General features: G+C 41.6%; 1 protein-coding gene across 1 annotated transcript in view; it reads left to right on the top strand.

Moving 5' to 3' along the window:
• NEGR1 (neuronal growth regulator 1) overlaps positions 1-16,568 on the top strand; it is a 557,496-nt gene that overhangs the window by 422,534 nt on the left and 118,394 nt on the right. The gene's annotated exons all lie outside the window — the stretch shown is intronic.

Below are 16,568 nucleotides of genomic sequence, written 5' to 3'. Positions count from 1 at the left end.
ATTCTGACCTCGAGAGAGTGAGTTCTCACTGTATTTAATAACATTCCAGGCGGTTTAATTTCTTCCTGATAATCTATCTGAAATAAGTTTTGTAGTTGTTTAGCCCTCTGACTTCAATGGTATTTGTCTCACTGGAATAGTCACCCACTGAAGCTATGTCTTATTTTTCTTGGAATAAAACATCAGGTTTTCAGTTTTATTACCTTACTTCTTCCCTTACTCAAGAACCACTTTTGATTCTGCAGGGGGTTTGTCTGTTTGAAGGGCAAAGGACAGAATCTCATGTTGATATGGAAATTGAAAAAGGCAGTGTGAGTGCTACTTAGTATGACAAAAAAAATGGCAGTCCTGTAGCACTTTAAAGACATAACAGTATAATTTATTAGGTGATGAGCTTTCATGAGACAGACCTACTTCTTCAGATCTGGAAAGATCCTGATAACAAAGATAAAGAACAAAGATAAACAAATTCAACAGAAAGATAGAAAAAAATTAAATAAAACCTGACAAATCAGATAGATAGGACAAATGGTGGGGAGGGACGAAGGAGGAAGAAAAATCATTTCTGCAAGTGTCTGTTAAGTGGGCTGACTGGGATCACTACAAAAGTCAAAGGTGGGGATACTGTCCTTATAATGTGTAAGGTAATTGATATCTTTGAGACCAAGGGGATAAGTATCAAACTTGAGAATGAACTCCAAATCATATGTCTCCCTTTGTAATATGGTGTTAGTCTCTTTGTTTTAGAAACCACACTTTTTAAGTTTTGGATGCTGTGACCTGCTACACTGAAATGCTCACCGACAGGTTTATGTATATTCAGATTCGTAACATCTGATTTGTGTCCATTTATTCTTTGGCAAAGTGATTGTCCAGTTTGTCCAAAACAAAAAGCAGTCAAGTAGCACTTTAAAGACTAGCAAAATGGTTTATTAGGTGAGCTTTTGTGGGACAGACCCACTTCTTCAGACCATAGCCAGACCAGAACAGACTCAATATTTAAGGCACAGAGAACCAAAAACAGTAAGCAAGGAGGACAAATCAGAAAAAGATAATCAAGGTGAGCAAATCAGAGAGTGGAGGGGTGGGAGGGAAGGTCAAGAATTAGATTGAGCCAAGTATGCAGACAAGCCCCTATAGTGACTCAGAAAGTCTCTCAAAAATAACCCAGACATCATAATCAAACCAGCTGACAAAGGGGGTGCCGTTGTCATCCTGAATAGGTCAGACTATGAACAGGAGGCAGCCAGACAACTCTCCAACACCACATTTTACAGACCTCTCTCTGCTGATCCCACTTTGGAATTCCAAAGGAAATTACAACAACTACTGAAGGAACGCCCTGCTGCTACTCGGGACCTCATTAACTCAGACACACCATCTGAGCCGCAGCCTGGATTATTCTGTTTACTTCCCAAAATCCACAAACCTGGAAACCCTGGACACCCTATCATTTCAGGTATTGTCACCCTTACCACCGGACTATCCAGTTACGTGGACTCCCTACTCAAACCCTATGCCATCAACGCTCCCAGCTATATCCGAGATACCACCGACTTCCTGAGGAAATTACAAAACATCGGAAACGTTCCTGATAACGCCATCCTTGCCACAATGGATGTAGAGGCTCTGTACACTAATATTCCACATAAAGACAGATTACAAGCAATCAGGAATACCATCCCTGATGCCACCACAGCCAATCTGGTGTCTGACCTCTGTAACTTTGTTCTCACACACAATTATTTCTGTTTTGGGGACAATTTATACCTCCAGATTAGTGGAACTGCTATGGGCACCCGCATGGCCCCACAATATGCTAATATATTTATGGCTGACCTGGAACAACGATTCCTCAGCTCTCGTCCCCTATTACCACTCCTCTACTTAAGATACGTTGATGACATCTTTATGATTTGGACCCATGGTACAGAGGCTCTAGAGGAATTCCACAGAGACTTTAACAATCTACACCCCACCATCAACTTATGCCTCGATTACAACATGCAAGAGATACATTTCCTGGACACTACAGTACTAATCAAGGATGGCCTGATGAGTACCACACTGTACCAAAAACCTACTGATCGCTATACTTATCTACACCCTTCTAGATTCCATCCTGCACACGTGACTAGATCCATTGTTTGCAGTCAAGCTCTTAGGTACAGTCGCATTTGCTCTGATCCAACTGACAGAGACCAAAAACTACAAGAACTTTATCAAATATTCATAAACCTGAATTACCCACTAGGAGAAGTAAAAAAACAAATCGACAGGGCCAGACGCATACCCAGAGACCAGCTACTCCAAGATCGGCCCAAAAAAGCCAAGAACAGAACACCACTGGTCATCACCTACAGCCCCCAACTCAGACCACTGCAACGAATTATTAAAGACCTACAACCTATCCTTAATCAGGATGCTACACTCCAGAAGGCCCTGGGTGACGTGCCTGTTCTCTCCTACAGACAACCTCCCAACCTCATGAGGATCTTCACTAACAGCCACAGTCTATACCCCAGGAATACCAGTCCTGGAACCTTTCCCTGCAGCAAAGCCCGCTGCCAGCTTTGTCCACATATCTTCTCTAGAAATACCATCACTGGACCTAACCAGGTTACTCACAGAATCACGGGCACTTTCTCATGCTCCTTTACTAACATCACATATGTCATCATGTGCCAACAATGCCCAGGTGCTTTGTATATTGGACAGACTTCTAACTCCCTTAGACAAAGGGTCAATGGGCACAAAACAGACATCAAAACACTCCAGATCCACAAACCAGTTAGCCAACATTTTAATGGAATGGGGCATTCTGTCAATGACCTAAAGGTATGTGTGTTACAGAAAAGGAATTATCCCTCCGTTTTGGAAAGAGAAACATCTGAACTGGCTTTTATATTCAAATTCGGCACATTAACACATGGTTTAAATCGTGATGGGAACTTTCTGAGTCACTATAGGGACTTGTCTGCATACTTGGCTCAATCTAATTCTTGACCTTCTCCCCTCACCCCTCCACTCTCTGATTTGCTCGCCTTAATTATCTTTTTCTGATTTGTCCTCCTTGCTTACTGTTTTTGGTTCTCTGTGCCTTAAATATTGAGTCTGGTCTGGTCTGGCTATGGTCTGAAGAAGTTGGTCTGTCCCACGAAAGCTCACCTAATAAACTATTTTGCTAGTCTTTAAAGTGCTACTTGACTGCTTTTTCTTTTGATAGTGTATAGACTAGCACGGCTTCCTCTTTGTTACTATCCAGTTTGTCCAGTATACATAGCAGAAGGGCACTGCTGGCACATGATGGAAGTGCAGGACTCTGAACTCCTGATTGTGTGACTGATGTGATTAGGTCTAGTGATCGTGTCTCCCGTGTAAATATGTGGACAGAGTTGGCAATGGGGTTTGTTGCAAGGAAAAGTTCCAGGATTAGTATTTCTGCGGTGTGGCATGTGATTCCTAGTGAGAATTTTCCTGAGGTTAGGTGATTGTCTATAGGAAAGAACAGATCTGTCACCGAGGGCCTGTGACAGAGAGTTAGGACTGCTGTTTTTTGGCCAATGAAAGAATATCAGGAATTGTACCCTCACTTTTAAGACTTAGTAAATCTTTACAAGAATACACTTCTGATAGCAAATATTCTATGGTAACATAAACTAATTATTTTTCTTTCTCTAATATAAATGATATAGATGAAGAGAAATGCATTGTATTTTGACAAAAGCACTTTGTCCTAAACAAATTGAAATATTTTGTAAAGATTTGTTTGTCTCCATGAAGAGATTGATTTTTACTGTGTATGGCTGAGGATAGCCTATAAATTACATTTATTATGAGCTATAAAGACCTTTGTGATTTTCATATTAAGACATTCCAAAGATTTTAAAACTTCGGATGTCTGAGTTGCTGTTTCAATGAACTTTAGAAAACCTGGTCCCTTGTAAGAAAAATATCTTTCTTTTGAAAGGTTAGAGAATAATTTGCTTAACAAAAGAAAATGCAAAAGAAACTCAAATTTGATGAATATTGGCAAGGTGAAAGAGATACTTTTTGATATTTACAATTAATCCCACAAAAATGTTTGTTTAATCATGCAGTGTGGTTAATCACACATGTGAGATTGGAAGTTAGTTACTGCCACAGAATGCTAGTATAAAAGTTAATAAATTCTGCTCATAATCATTATGCTCATGCTAGTTATAATAATTTACTGGCCATAACAAATCTTTATAAGCATTGTAATTAAATATAAAATGCACATTAGAATTATAATGAGTAATTAGGGCAACATAACTAATATGCATAAAAGTCCCAAAGCTCATTAAAATGTTAAAAGACAAAACCTGTTCTAGCTAGAATTTTTGCACATTTTCTGTCTCTGTCTAAATGCCTGTGTACTTTGTGCATTGTTCTACCCATTCTTTGTATTTTTTTATTAAATTATGCATTTAAAAACATACTGAAAATCTTCGGAATAGCAACAAGAATAAGTTTCTCCTAACCCAGTTTCCATTTTGTATGTGAGAGACAGAATCTTATGTCTAATCTTTCGTGGGCAAAGACCCTCTTCGTCAAATGCATGAGTCTGGGGGGGGGGGGGAGTTCAGAGGAGGATTTAAAGGGGGGATCTTAAAAAAAGGGGAGGGCCAGAGTTGACAAAGTCTGTTCAGTCAGGGTGGAAATGGCCCATTATCAGTAGTATACAGCAAGAGAGGAGAAAACAAGTCAGATCAGTCAGGGGGGATGTAGCCCATTGTTAGATTGTAATGTGGAGGCGTGAACATCAAGAGCAAAGAAACTGCTTTTGTAAGGGGCCAACCACTCCCAGTCTCTGTTTAATCCTTGGTTGATGAAGTCAAATTTGCAAATGAATTACAGCTCAGAGATTTCTCTCCATTTTATTTTTGAAAAAATTTTGTCGTAGGACTGCTACTTTTAAATTTGTTACTGAGTGTCCAGGGAGATTGAAGTGTTCTCCTACAGGTTTTTGTATGTTACCATTCCTGATGTCTGATTTATGTCCATTTATTCTTTTACATAGAGACTGTCCAGTTTGGCCAATGTAAATTGCAGTGGGGCATTGCTGGCACATGATGGCATTTGTTATATTAGTAGATGTGCTGGTGAAAGAGCCCCATATCAACCACACCATCAGAGGCATCACTGATTACATGTACTTAGTGAGAGGCACATAGTCGAGTTCTGCCTGCCTTTAACCCAATGGACTACCATTGTCAGAGATTAATTTTCAAGAGGATTACACAGCAGGAGGTCAGTACAGAATTTGGCCCCACTACATATAGCCATAAAATTAGCATGTAATGGCATTTTCCCAAAATATGATATGCAGTTCATATTTATAAATGTTAGTCTCTGAATTGTTTTTAAATTGGCTTCATTCTGAATTAGTGGACATTATTAAATTCTATTTGTACCGGTAATATCATTATTCCTATATAATATAATTGAAATAGCCCATGCAGACTAAAAATATTCTCATTCCTCCAACCCCTCCTCCAAGTAAAGGCATCATCAAAATATGTGATAGTGATGGTTGCTGTAAAGTTTTGTCTTCTATTTAGTAATACCTGCACAAATCAAGCAATTGCAAAACACATGGCAATAAAAAAATTATAAAATCCTCCATCCTTACTTACTCATGTTACAAGTTTGGCCTATCAAAGGGCCAGTCCTAGGGTAACCATATTTCCCTATGCCAAATACAGGACACTTTGGAGTGAGAGGGCAGCTCCCTAGCTGTGGGTGTGAAGCAAATGCAGCTCCCTGGCTGCCCCATGCCACCGGGCGCTGGAACGGGACTGCCACCCCATGGGGGAGCTTCCCAGTTGCAGGGGTGGTTGCACTGCAGAAGATGAGGTGGTTTGCCAATTGCCCCATGCCACCAGGCTCCAGAATGCTGCAGGAATGCTGCCCTGTGCCTCTGGACACCGGGAATGGGGCTGCTGCCTCACAGGGGACCTTCCTGAGGACCACACCTTGGGGCACCAGCAGTGGGGCTGCTGCCCCACAGGAGAACTCCTGGGCTGTGGGAGCTCCCTAGCTGCAGGGGAGGCTGCCTTGTGGTGGGTAGGGGAGATGGCAACTACACGGGAGTTGGTCCTGTAGTGGGGATTGGGCTACTTCCCCATAGTGGTCTTCCCAGTTGCAGGGGTAGCTGCCCCAGGAAGCGGCTGCCCAGCACTGCTGGGGCACCAGGTTCCCCTTAAAATCTTAGAAGAGGAGACAAAACACACTACCCTACCCCTCAACATACCCCGCTTTACCTCAGGGTCCTGGCTTTCTCTCCAACTGCTACCTGTACTGGCCAGTCAGTACATGTTGAACATTCTGTCCTGCCAGCTCCTGATTGACTTTACCTGCAGCTGCACTGACTTGAGGAAAGGGCAGCTCAGCAGGGGGAGTATATAGGACAATTAGCCTTTTTTTTTTAAAAAAAAGCCTGTACTCCCACCTAAAATACAGGACTGTCCTAGTGAAAATGGGACAGATGGTCACCTTTGCCAGTCCTGTAAACCTGTTGTTGCTATTTCATTTCACTTTCTGAATGCTTAATGCTGGTTGTACCAGCCAATGCTGACTACCTCCACTTAACTATCTCTGTTGTACCGGTACGCAACTATGGGTGTGTCTACACTTGCATTCCTCTTTTGAAAGAGGTATGCAAATGAGATAAATCAAAAATGCAAATGAGATACAAATTCGCATATTGGACACTATTTGCATATTCTTATTTCAAAATATCTTCTTTCGAAAGAAGAAAACCAGTGTAGACACTGCTCTTTCAAAGGTAAACCCCATCTTTGAAAGAATCCTTCTAACCATTAAATAAAGGTGTCAGATATACAAATTTGTACCTCATTTGCATTTTCAATTTACTTCATTTGCATACATTTTTCAAAAGAAGAGTACAAGTGTAGATGCACCCTATGTGTTGGATTCCTTATGAATCAATCAGTGCTGAACAGTCTAACTTCTCTTAGCTACTCTGCTTTAGTGAAAAACTCAAACGTTAATAAGGGCTTAATTCTGCAAAGTTTTTAAGCATGTCCTCCTTCAGCAAAGCATTTGCATGAGCGCCGGAATTTAATTGCATATATAAGTTCTTTGGAAATTTTATTCACTTATGTACAGGTTAAAAAGTTGAGCGCATGTTCCCATGCTTTGATGAGTAAGGATGTACCTGAATCATGATCTAAGGGAGAGGAAGGATAGTTCTAGACATTTGAGTCACAAAAGCTATATGCTTGTATTGATGCATATACAAGTGATGTAGAAACTGTATTTTCTTCATATTGTTACTTCATCTAAATATTAGTCATATATCAGAGTACGACTAATATTTAAATTAATCCTTGTGGAATAGAACTTATTTTTATTGTTTTCATTTACTGTAATGAAAGTATTACCTATTCAGTTAGTCTTTTTTTTTTTCCTTGTGATAGAAGAATTAGAGCCACAGAATTGTTCAAGACAGCAGACAATCTCCAGGACCATAGATGGTTAAAATTTGAGGTTTTTTCAGACTTAGAGACTTGGTAGGTCAGATCCTGTTGGAAGAAAGTCTAAGGGAAAAATGTGTTCAGGAAAGCTGGCAGTTTCTCAGAGAGACAATATTACAGGCACAACAGCAAACTATCCTGATGTGAAAGAAAGATAGAAATAATAGCAAGAGATCAATATGGTTGCCTCAGGAGCTCTTTAATGACCTGAAAATCAAAAAAGAATCATGGACAAATTGCTGAGTATAACCCTAGAGGCCCTGAGACCACTGACAAGGGAGAATGAAGTCTCTGCTCTATAGCCTTGGCTGGGGGCCAGCTGATTTTTCAGCTCATATGGTAGAGGACAGGGCTTTATCCCCCTAAGGTCGCAGGTTTATTTCTTCCTGCAGATGGCCTGGGTCAGTTGGCCTTACATAGGGATAAGTACAAAAGAATAGTACAGTTATGTAAGGACAAAATCAGAACGGCAAAAGCACAAAATTAGTTTCACCCAGCAAAGGACATAAAAGGCAATAAGAAGAGATTCTATAACTGCAAAGAGAAAGACAAAGGAAAGTGTAGGCCCTCTCCTTAGCAGGGAATAAGAGCTAATAATGGACAACATCAAGAAAACTCTACTGTTTAATGCTTATTTTGCTTCTTTCTTCACTAAAAAAGAGAATTATAACTAACACAATCTATGATAATTATACTTATTGCAATAGGTTACTTGCCTTTTTGGAATGACCACTGGGATGTATTCCCAAAAATTTTCAGGGAGAACGGTCTTCCGGACTCCAAATCATGTGACGTTATGCTAATGAAGTATGGGGAATTTGCATCCATGCCTCATTAGCATATTTTGGGCTGCCTATTACCAGGCCACTTTCGAAGAAAGTAGCCTGTGTAGAAACGGCCATAGAGTTTTGAATAGGCACAGGTTTGCTAGATGTGCTTCTGTGCCCCTCAGAACAACATGTTAATGTTTCTTGGGATGGAGTGCTTCTCTCTTTTGGAGATCTCCTTGAAGGCCTCATCCAGGCACTGTTGTATTTTGTTCACAAGATTATTGGGCAGGCCTGACTCGTTGCAGCTTCCACAGTAGCACACCTTGCCATGCCAGGCAACCAGATAGTGATCTGAGGAAACCGGGCAGTTGTGGGGTGAGTGAGTGCTGCTGAAGGCACAGCTGAGCAGTGAAACTCCCTTGTCAGCAGCAGATGCACGGCTGAGGGAACCAAGTGGGGTGCTGAAGGCACAGCACGTTCTGTTTATTATCTTAACCCCCTCCAACCAAAAAAGAGCATTCATTCATTACGGCACGGTTAATTTATTGGCATTATGGCAGAGACATACATAGGTAGCATGTGTTTTACAGATCAGTCATAAAGCTATTTTTTAAAGCATCCCTGATTGCTACAGCCTGAGCGTGGCTACTGGTGGATGGCTGCGTAGACAGCTGTGAGTAAGCCCTGCCCATTGCTTGCACTTCAGAATTCGAGATAGATGGGAAAATCTCTCACCTTGATTCACATATGTTGTGCAAAATAGATCACACTGTAATAACAGTGGGGACATTAGATTCAGAAACATTCAAACAGGTCATTAAACATCCGAACTTCACTTCCAAATCTCCAAAGGCACATTCTGTGATCATTCTGCACTTTCCCAATCTGTAATTAAAGTTTTCCTTGCTGGGGTCCAGGGCTCCTGTGTAGGGTTTCATCAGGCAGGGAAGGAGAGTGTAAGCAGGATTGCCCAATATAACAATTGCCAGTCCTGATTTTCCAATCAGGGAAAAAAGTCCCATCCAGGAGCTTTTGATACAGTCCCAAATTTTGCAATATGCACATGTCATGAACCCTCCCTGACCAGCCAACGTTGATGTCAATAAAATTACCTTTGTCATCTACCAACCCCTGCATGACCATGGAGAAGTGCCCCTTTCGATTAATATACTCTGAGGCCAGGTGGGATGGGGCCATGATGGGGATCTGCATGCTATCTATTGCTCTATCGCAGTTAGGAAAGCCCTGGACAGCAAAGCCATCCACTACGGCCTGTACATCTCCCAGGGTCACAGTCTTCCAGAGGAGACACCAACAGAGTGCATGGTCCACCTCCATCACCACAGACCCCACTATAGATCTGCCCACCCTGAACTGATCTGCCACTGACCAGTAACTGTTGGGGGTTGCAGACTTCCATAGTGCAATTGCTACTTGCTTCTGTACCATTAAAGCCTGCCTCATTTTGGTGTTGCTGTGCTTCAGGGCGGTCACCAGCACATCACAATGTTCCATAAAAGTGGACTTGTGCATGCGAAAGTCCTGCACCCACTGCCGGTCGTCCCAGGACTCGAAAACGATGTAATCCCACCACTGCGTACTGGTCTCTCGAGTCCAAAAACGCTGTTCCACTGCCATCAATGCAGTCATGGCAGCCACCAGCTCTGCATTTTTGGACTGCGGTTGGCACAATTGCTGTTTCAAAACACCATCCTCATCATCACCATCAGCAGCAGCAGCACCCCACCACCACCAGGATAGACAAGCATCATTGAGCTTTGGAATTGAAGGACAAATTGCTTGACAGACGCTGTGGTTGCTGAAATGATCTATGCTATTAGTTGGAGCGTTTGTGGATCCATGCTTGCTCAGGATTGCTGCATCAGAAAATGGCACGCTTGCCAGTTCTTTTTTCACGTGGTTAGTGATGCACTGAATTCTGGAATAGTGCTTGGTATTCTGGGATTCCAACATGAAACACTCACAAGCAACCAGGGCTCAAGCACTGTGGTATAGGTACCCACAATGCAGTGCTCACAGTGTTGAACAGGCACAGGGCAATGGAGAAACAGAGATTCGACACAGAGGAAAGGTGGGTCAAATTTCAAGAAGCTTTGTGGACACTTTATTCAAATTCATAATATCGAGATTAAATATTCAAATTTATTATGTATTAATTTTACGTCATAGTTAGATGCAGACTAGGGGTAGCTGGACTTTCCCAAAGGAGAGAGAAAGAGGGATGGCTTTCTGGCCGTTTCTAGACAGGCCATGGTAATACACGGCCCAGAATATGCGAATGAGGCACGGATGTAAATTCCCTGCACCTCATTAGCATACAGTCACGTGATTTGGAGTCCAGAAGATCGTTCTTCCAGACTCCAAAACGCCATGTAGAAGTGCAGCCACCGGGGGGTTTTCTGGAAGGAAGTCCTTCTTCCAGAGGCCCCTTCTTCCTGAAAATTTTTGTGAAGGGGCCTCCAGAAGAAGAACTTCCTTCCGGAAGACCCCCCGGGGGCTGCGCTTCTAAACAGCGTTTTGGAGTCCGGAAGAACGATCTTCCGGACTCCAAATTACGTGACCGTATACTAATGAGGCACGGGGAATTTGCATCCGTGCCTCATTAGCTTATTTTGGGCCATGTAATACCATGCCACTTTCGAAGAAAGTGGCCTGTGTAGAAACGGCCTCTGGGAAGATTCAATAGGCATCAGGAAAAGTGCACGAGAAGAAAAAGTGAATTAAACAAGAAAAAAACAGGAAATGGATCTCTAAAAATACCAGCAGGATTTTAACTCCTAGTTTAACTCCTCCACATGAGCTTAGTGGAACACCTTAGTTGCTAAAGGTTTTTTGTTTTTACACTTGATTGAAGTGGTAGCAGCCTAGAGCACAAGCAAACCCCTGTGGTCACAAGGTTATGTCGTTATGAATGTTGATCTCTGAAAGTTCCCCCAGGAGGGGTGAGAATCCTGTAAGGTGGCAGCTTCAGAGAATCAGAATTACAAGAAAGGCATTCACAATTGATTTCAATACAAAAGTGATTAAGAAGAAAAAATGTTCAAAAACAGGTGGTGGTGCTCAACTGAGGAGGTAGATGTCTGCATTGTGTGTAACTAAGGGACATTAGGCAAAATGTTCATGGGTCATGGGTGAAGCCCTGTCCTTTCCACTCAACACTCCCCCTCCACTACCCTTGCCCACTCCCGGGAGTCAAGCCCTTCTCCCAGTATAAGAGCAGCTCACCCACCTCCAATCAAGAACAATGTGTAGCCACATGGGCCGCCTGCAGCCTTTCCCATGCAGTGACCTGTCCCGCCCCCCGAGCATGGGCAGCCCATGACACAGCCCCTCTGTAGCACCTGCAGAGTGCAATCCAGCCCCTCCAGAGCACAGGCAGCACATGGTCCCAGCCTTCCCTGGATCCCCTATGCATAGGCAGGGCTGGCAGAGCAGGGTTGAAGCCCTGCTAGCCCCAGGAGACTTGAGGAGGTATGCTGAATGGGGGTGGCGGGGGCACGGGAATGGATTGTGGCTGGGGCCAGCCTGGTGGTTTGGGAAGGCATTGCCTTTACCTGCCTCTTATACCTGCCTTCAATGCAGATGGCATTTTTAAACTGTTTTCATATGTTTGAGTGTCAGTGAAATGAAACTCAGAGTTTAACATCAATCTAGAACTTGATCTGGATTCTGACTCCCCCGCTAGAGCCCTTACATACTCTGTGCTGGTATATAGGGTTTTTATAGGGCATGCAACAGTCCTGGACAAATTTCTGCTGCAAAACTGCAGCATAGGCCTTATGTAAACAGATCTAAGCTGCACCACTTTAGATGCCTTGGCCTGGGGAAGGAGGCAAATTAGAGGAGGAAGAGACTATGTTCATAGTGTTCCGTGCTTCAGGAATTCTAAACTGCAGGGCAAATCGGAGAGGCCCTGGTACAGCTTCCAAAAATAGTCACGCTGAAAACTGCTTTAACTTATGCCAGGAGCTATTTCAGTTCCTTGCTAGCCCAAAATCAGGGCAGCACAAAGGTAGCATTTGCCCCCAGTCTCAGACTGCACCTTTCAGCACACACTCTACAGATTCTCGTCCCATCCGGGTCTACTGGCTACATTTTGGAGAAAAGTTTTCTAGTTTTCACTACACAAATTAGTATTCTTTTCAGTATAAAGGTGGCACTGATTTTAAATCATGGTAATAGTGCATGTAAATGGAGAATGCCTTTTTTATTGCACAGTTGAAAATCTTGTCACTACCAATTAAAGTGAATGGACTGATTCATTCAGACCCTGTTATCAAGTAAAACAGACAGCTGGTGAGAGCGGTTATGGCTGCTGAAATTAAAACGAGAAAAGGTGTTCTGGTGACCTCTGAAGCCATTCATAGTGTGCTACGTATTGGTATGGAAAATAATACATTCTGATCAATCTAATCTAACGTTTTACTCTGCTCTGTGTTTTTATTAGATGTAGAGCTACATCCTTATATTCTTAGCATGCAAGTTTTCTCTTTCCAGACTTAATATAAAATTGGACGAGCTCTCTCAGATCTCTGGAATAATAATTAATAGTTAATATTTTGGTAAATGGAAGCTCAGACAAATTGTGTCCAAAATTGCACAGGAAGTCAGTAACAGAGTCATTAGCAGAACCAATTTGCTCTTCCCATTCCTGTATTTTAAATTCACCATGCTGTCAAACTACAGTGTCTAACTACCTTTCACGTCCAAAGACATGAGACAATGTATGGGATTGTGACACAGAGGCCCATTTCCGGTTCACTACTCTGTGTTAGCAGTTCTTGTCAGGCCTGATATGTTCACCATACTTCACACATGGTGTCATGATATCTGTAAATAAAAGGTGACATGTAGATATGGTTTGAAATCTACTGACCTTTTTTTTTCTTGCATGATGTATGCATACAGTGTATTAAGAATAATGGATATATTCTAAAAAGGTAACTAAAATGTATTTAAACCGGGTATGTTGAGGAAGTGGGCAAATGGTCTGTCCTAGACAAAGGAATGCATACTTACTTCTCTGAATAACCCAGTCTTCAGGCAGACACAATGAAAACCCATTTGCATTGTAGGCAAATAAATCTATCATGCTAAAAAGAGGAGGAGGAGAGGGTGTTCAGCAGCGAAAAGAAATTTTATCTGGCCTATAAAGACAGGGATGGAGTCTGAACCTCAAATGATGACCAATTGTCTCAACTGATTATATACAGTATTATTATATTACCAGTTCTATTGAATGAGATGTTTTCTGAAAGTCTATGGCATGTGAGTGATTGATATATTTGTATAAGGTATGTATTAATGTTCTATGAGGAATTATGGCAATGCATTGATATTAGGCTTTCTGCATTTGCTCTCAAACAGAGGGAGAACAGTTATTTTCCAGGGAGGTAGCAATGTCACAGGTGTTTACCTGTCTCTAATGTAAAGAAAGTATGAAATGAAAAAAATGGAATCTCCATTTACATTGGGGGATGGGAAGCTGGTAGGTAGGGAAAAGCCCCTTGAAATAAGGCCATTGAGGTTTGGAAAAGACAAGTGGGGGTAGAAGGCCACTGGACAGACATGCAAGAGAACAGAGCTCCTGAAGCCTGAGAAAAATGGGCCCTTCAATGGGGGAGACGGGTTGATGCTGCTGAGAACTGAGTATAGATGAGAAATCTGCTTAGGAAAAGATATTTCACTTAAGCAGATAAAGAAATCAAGTACCTTGAGCTTCTGTGGAAGTTCCTGATGGAAGGAAAGTCAGCCATGGCTGGATGGACGGAAGAGTGGTGAGAGAAATTATTTGGAATAAAGCCTGTACCTTGCTAGATTACCCTTTAAACTTTTAGCTGTGCATTTTCTCCTTTGTTGGCTTGTAGGTCTTTCTAACTTTATTCCTCTTCCTTGGTATCACTTCAGCTATGTGCTATTGTTAACAAATGTGTTTTATTTTTACTATAAACAAACATAGTGCTGCATTTCAAAGGGAAGGTATATTTGTCTCAGTCAGGTTAATAAGTGGTATTGCACTTTTGTCTCTTTAAAGGCATAATTAACCTTATTATTTCTTTGAGCTGGACAAGAGAAGGCTGGATGTTGGTTTGGGGAGAATGCAGGACTAGGAGTGTTTTGGAGTCCCCTTGCTAGTTGTCACTGAGGCTGATGGAAGTCATAGTAGGGCATAGACAGGCTGCTAGGGTCAGAGCTGCTGAACCAGGACTGTCTAGGACAAAACAATCTGGGAGCATCTCAGCCTGGAAGCTGCAGCCGCAAAGTATTGGCTTACAGGACAGTGACACAACCCCTCACAGGTTTCAAATGCACACTCCAAAACCTTTGACAGGGACTCAGTACAATTGTCACTGAAGTCAGTGGACGCACTTCCAGTGGCTTCAATAATAGCTGCATCATGCTTTCCATTGGCAATAAGTTTTGGAGGGTAGAGAGAGGATCCAGAGTGACCTGGATAAATTGGAGGATTGGACCAAAAGAAATCTGATGCAGTTCAACAAGGAGAAGTGTAGAAGCTGCACCTGGGATGAAAGAATCCCAAGCATAATTATAGGCTGGGGACCGACTGGCTAAGCAGCAGTGCAGAGGACAGGGGCCTAGGGATTATGGTGCATGAAAGGCTGGATATAAGTAAACAGTGTACCTTTGTAGCCAAGAAGGCTAACAGCACATTGGTGTGCATTAGGAGAAGCATTTCCAGCAGATCTAGAGAAGTGGTTGCTCCCCTCTATTTGGCACTGGTGAGGCCACATCTGGAATATTGTGTCCAGTTTTGGGCCCCCCAGTATAGAAAGGATGTGGATGTGCTGGAGCAGAGGCCTGTGAAAATTATTAGAGGGCTGGAGCATATGACCTATGAGGGATTTGGGCTTGTTTAATTTACAGAAGAGAAGACTGTGGGTGATTTTAATATCAGCCTTCAACTCTACTTCACCCAGGAGGGTGGTGAAGCACTGGAATACATTGCCTAGGGAGGTGGTGGAATCTCCATCCCTAGAGGTTTTTAAGTCCCAGCTTGACAAGGTCATGGCTGGGATGAGTTAGTTGAGATTGATCTTGCTGAAAGTAGGGGGCTGGACTTGATGACCTCCTGAGGTCCCTTCCAGCCCTATTATTCTATGGTTCTATGATTTCATTTTATTATATCATAATTCTACTTTGTGTACTTTTCACAAGATTTACATATTTTTGTTTGTACTGAATAATGTCCCTATTGGCACATAAATAGCATTACAATACTGATCAGCCTATGTAAAGAACTTCCTCATGAACCTTCTGTTTAATATAGCTGTTTGTTTCTTTGCAGTAGTCAGCTGTCATAAAAGATTATGGCCTCTTAAAATGACAAACTTAAAGATGACTGTGATTATGAAAACGAATGAAATGGGGGAGTCATTTCACATATATATAACTAGTATAAAGCAACATCTGGAAAATTGCTTTGAAGAAATTATGGAGTTTTATTTATAAGTTCTATGTTTTGTTTTCTATTTTTAAATATAATTTATATGCATCATAACATGCTATGCAAATATAAAAAAATCTAATATGAAGGCAATTGCTTATCTATTCATGATTTTCCTTTGTTAAACTCTTTCCTGTGCAATTTTATGCTTTTTAAGGTTGGAGTTTCCTGAAAATTTGAGAAATTACCAATCACTTATCTGTCTTTTATATGTTGCTGTAAACTGAAATATTAAACTTTAAAATGTCTCTTTTGTGCAAAAAAGAGCTACAAAAGAGTAGAATCAGCTGTAACATTTGCGAATATAGTGAATTATGGGAAAAATCAAGTTTATTATATACAAAAAACCCTAATTATTATAGATGTGAAAGTGAGTTCTACTTTTAGTATGTATAGTCCACATGTTCCATTCTTCGATTTAATCCTGAATGCCTTTAACAGCTGAAAATCTTAGGAAAGCCTGTGGGTCTTAGTCTCTCTCTTCATATGCATTTAGAGCCTGGCATGGTCCTTTTAGTTTTCAATGGGTTTTGGATGAGTCCCTTAAAAATAGTTATATTTATAGGATATATATTGGCTTGGGTAAGCAATTAAAATGTTTCTGAATAAGTCATATGTTCATATTATATGCTTATATGTTTGTTGTCTGAGAGACACAGCTAAATAAAGGCCGAATATAATATTCTGCTTTCATGGATAGCTTCTCCCATATCCAATTAGGGAAAGGTAGATAAATGTGACTAGTCCTGACACAAAAATTAAAGAGAAAAATGTAATGTTGATCCATCA

This window comes from Carettochelys insculpta, chromosome 9 (genome assembly GCF_033958435.1).
Source record: "Carettochelys insculpta isolate YL-2023 chromosome 9, ASM3395843v1, whole genome shotgun sequence".
NCBI lineage: Eukaryota > Metazoa > Chordata > Testudines > Carettochelyidae > Carettochelys > Carettochelys insculpta.
Note: the sequence above shows the minus strand (reverse complement) of the source record. Positions and strands in the feature narration are given on the sequence as shown.